This window comes from Pavona decussata, unplaced genomic scaffold, assembly GCF_977016875.1.
Source record: "Pavona decussata unplaced genomic scaffold, jaPavDecu1.1 SCAFFOLD_241, whole genome shotgun sequence".
Taxonomy (NCBI): Eukaryota; Metazoa; Cnidaria; class Anthozoa; order Scleractinia; family Agariciidae; genus Pavona; species Pavona decussata.
In genome coordinates, this window is record NW_028145646.1 from 424,413 (window position 1) to 428,197 (window position 3,785).

General features: G+C 39.2%; 1 long non-coding RNA gene across 1 annotated transcript; it reads right to left on the minus strand.

The window, feature by feature from the left end:
• Nucleotides 1-2,148: 2,148 nt before the first annotated feature.
• Nucleotides 2,149-2,871, minus strand: LOC146457543 (uncharacterized). The gene is made up of 2 exons (XR_014858455.1): nucleotides 2,744-2,871; nucleotides 2,149-2,428 (listed from the first exon to the last, which is right to left on the minus strand). It is a non-coding gene; the product is annotated as an uncharacterized LOC146457543 (long non-coding RNA).
• Nucleotides 2,872-3,785: the final 914 nt, after the last annotated feature.

Here is a 3,785-nt window from a genome sequence, read left to right on the forward strand (position 1 = left end):
CAGGTCAATTTCCGGTATAATCGGATCTCGGATCGTGGCTGCTCCGAAGAATAACCCGATGACGTCACCTCTTTTAGGCCGATGTTATCTTTTCTCAACCAGGCTAACAAGCTTCACCTGCCCGGTTTTGGAATCAGAGTTTTGCTTCTCCTAGGCTATGTTGGTCCAGGCACCCTATTCCGTATTATTCAGGTGCAACCCCACAAAGGGAGGGCTCCCCCATCCACCAACCGGGGGACGTGCCCCAGTACGCCGTATAGCCCCAGCGCGAGGTACCTTATTACACCTATTTTGAAATCACAGAGTATCATTGTCAATATTAATATTCTATTTTTGTTACTTCATTTTCATTTTGATAGGCTAAAGAAAAGAAGCGATTTAGGGGAAAAAATGGTGCAATTTGGGAATAAATCACCCTGTTGAGAGCCAATCAGATTGCAAGGATCACCAGTGATTTCAAAATGGGTGTAATAAAAAGTCTAAATGCTAAGTAGACGTAAGGGTTTGCTGAAAGGATTACTGCCAGTTTTCTGCTCCTTATAATGTAGGTAATCGAAAACAACATCTACTCTACTATTTATAATTAAACACATCATCATCACACAATCCAGCAGTGACAAAAATTTCAACTGCCCACCCCTTTATTTTCACACGTTTCTCTCAAGCTGGTAAACAAGAACAAAATAAACGTCGTTGACATTTTTACAAATTCTGAGAAGTGTGAATCTAATAACAAAAATCAAAATGCTCTAATTTTTTTTTCATTTTTAAACTAGACTTCAGTATCCATATGCGCCATTTTATTTATTTTTTCTCTCTTTTAAACCAAACTTGAGAATGCGGCAAGTGAAGAGTTTTACAATGTCACCACTACAACCCCAACAACTCAATTGTTCCAAGAAGAGTGGACAATTGGTTCAGGGGTACCCAGTAATCTGATGTCCCAAACTTCTTTACTGCGAAAACAAAATTTTTGGTACTTTTGAGTGACCAAAATGCCCTGCCTAGTCAATACTCTTCAGCAGCATGAAAATTTGGGAGACAAACTTCTTTAGTATAACCTAAATATCTCAACAGTGTAGTCTGTTGTAAATAAGACATACATATATGGCATGTCTGCCACACATTTTAATGTTTACACTGGGTGCCCCTGATAGCTGTATGAGTCAGGTACTATCCAACTTTAAGCTAGTAATTGCTTCACAGTGAAACAGCAAGTATTTCTTAGTGACAGAACCTTTTAAAATGGGCAGTGACAAGGATTCTTTCGACATCAAGCAAGACCTTTTTGGCCAATTATTCTTGAAAGTGTTTAGTCGTGCATAGACCTGAGATGAAAATGAAGGCTTCAGGCTGACATTTTGAAGTTCTCTTGAAAGTTCCATGGAATTCAGGTCATTACTGTTGTTTTTAACTCTTGATTGAGGTTCCTGAAGGGGTAAAATGAGAACTGGGATTGGCCTGTTTTTGCCCTGGGGAAATGGGATTAAGGTCAGATGACAGACTTCCCGCAGGCAGAAATGACAGGAACGGGCAGGAACTGTAACCTAAATAATCACTATAACTTCCCTACTTGCACGTTTTAGTACAGTTTAAAAGGCTCCTGTTTTCAGCACATCTTCGCAAATTGTCGACAATTTTAAGGTCTTTGTTGGCCGTAATTATGTGGATGCGAAATGTATAACACTGGTATTGTTTCTGAATTTTGCTAGTGGGAATGGGATTTAAACACTGGGAAGTGGGATTTAAGGACGGTGCCTACTAATACTGAAGTATTTTTGTGTGGTTTATGACTATGCGGGAAAAGCAGATCTTAGCAAGGGCTATTGGAATCCAAAAAGAAAATTGGGGGTAACCATGCATTTTTCAGAGATAACTAAGCAATAATATCTCTAAAAACCGCCAAAATATAAAGCAATGTATGGGATTTTTTCCTAAATCAAAGCTTAATTATCTCTGAAAAATGCATGGTCACCCCCAATTTTCTTATGAGATACCAAAATCATTTGCTAAGTTCTGCTTTCTCCGTATAGTTTTAAACCACGCAAAAATATTCCTGTTTTAGTAGGCACCACCCATAGGAAACCCGAGTATCACGAGATGCGCAGAACGTATGCGCAGTAACAATAGTAGGCACAGTCCTTAAACAAAAATGGGCTGGGAAATGGGATTGGTACCCTCCCCCCCTTCAGGACCCTCTTGATTTTAATTTGCTGCCCAAAATGCAAACTAGTTGGAATCATGGGATATTAGCACCTACTTATACTTGTGGCTAGGTTCTGTCACTTCAATCCTTACTGTGACTGCATAAGGAGGGATATTGGATCCTGTATCTATAGATGTTGAGTCTCCCTCCTTGAGCAGGATGTGTATTGGCAACATCTCTATGTATGCCTGCTTCTTGTCATCTCTGCTCTGCACAATAAAGCTAGTCGGAAAAAGTAATCAGTTGTAAGTGAGGACTTCTAAGCTATTGATTTTTCAGTTTTATGCAGTTTTATTTGAGTTTGAGTTCAGAGTCATGATCGGTTTTCATCCAATGCAAACTTAACTAAGTATTATGACACAGGAAGTTCCTACATGTATTTTGTGACAAACTTGGATATTGTTGGCTGAAGCCTTCTTTGGTTGGGGACATAATGGTACATAGTGGTACACAATGGCACATTGTGAAACCCAAGGTGGCTACATACATACAAAGGTGTAATTGCATTGAGGATTAAACCTTACCACGAACACTTACGTGATGACCACAGCGATTTGTTCCAGGCCTTGAACAAATTTCAGGCTTATCTCACCATTGTGGAAGACCATCCTCCACTTCCTTGAGAGTTTTTCAAAGAGTGGAAAACACAATGCACAACCTGGTGAAGGCAATTCTGTGTCTCCAATTGACCACTTCAGCACATACTGTCCACCAGTGCAGTTAAACATTTGTTTAAATTGCAATGATGAGAACAAAGGGCCATAATTTTTGCATGTTTCAGGTAATCATAAAATAATAAATAAAATAAAACAAAATATAGAGGGAAAATGGTATGGTCAAGCTTAAGCAATTTCAGTGGTTTGTTGAAATCAAACGGTTCTATGTAGTGTTAACATTATAATCAGCAACCATATTGTAAGTTTTTTTGTTATTTTCCTGACTTACTCTGTTGGCATTCCACAACATCCTGGATGTCTCTCTTCTTAAAACATGAAAGTGTTTGGCTTGCCCTTCCTGAAAACGTGCGGCAACAGCCTCACGTCTCACATTCTCCCCAAAGCCAACAACTGGGCACTTTTCCACCACTTTGCAGCAAATTAGGCTGTGTGAAGGCATCATACAACTGAACAAATAAAGCTCTGGTGAATTTCAAGTATCGGGCACTATCAACAATGTTTATATTGTTACTGAATTACCCTCGTGCTCTCACTTAAGTAAGATGGCCCAGTTGATAATTTAAAAAAAAACCTGGACCCTAAATGAAAGTTCTCATTCAAGGTGCACGCACTTAGTCCTGTTCCGAACGTTGTGCTATTGCCGTGCCGAACTAAATTTAAGAATTCAATTTCAATGAAACAAGGCAGTAGCACGACGTTTGAAACAATTTTAGTTCAGCAATCTTTTTAGTTCATGCAATCAATTTTAGTTCTTTTTAGTTCCAGCAATCAATTTTAGTTCATGCACTGCCACAGCAGTAGCATGGCAGGTCCTGTCTGACAAGATGTAAAAGTGTTCATTTCACCAGAAATTTGCGTAATTTTGTTTACGACGTCATTGATGCGTGACATGGCACTTTCCG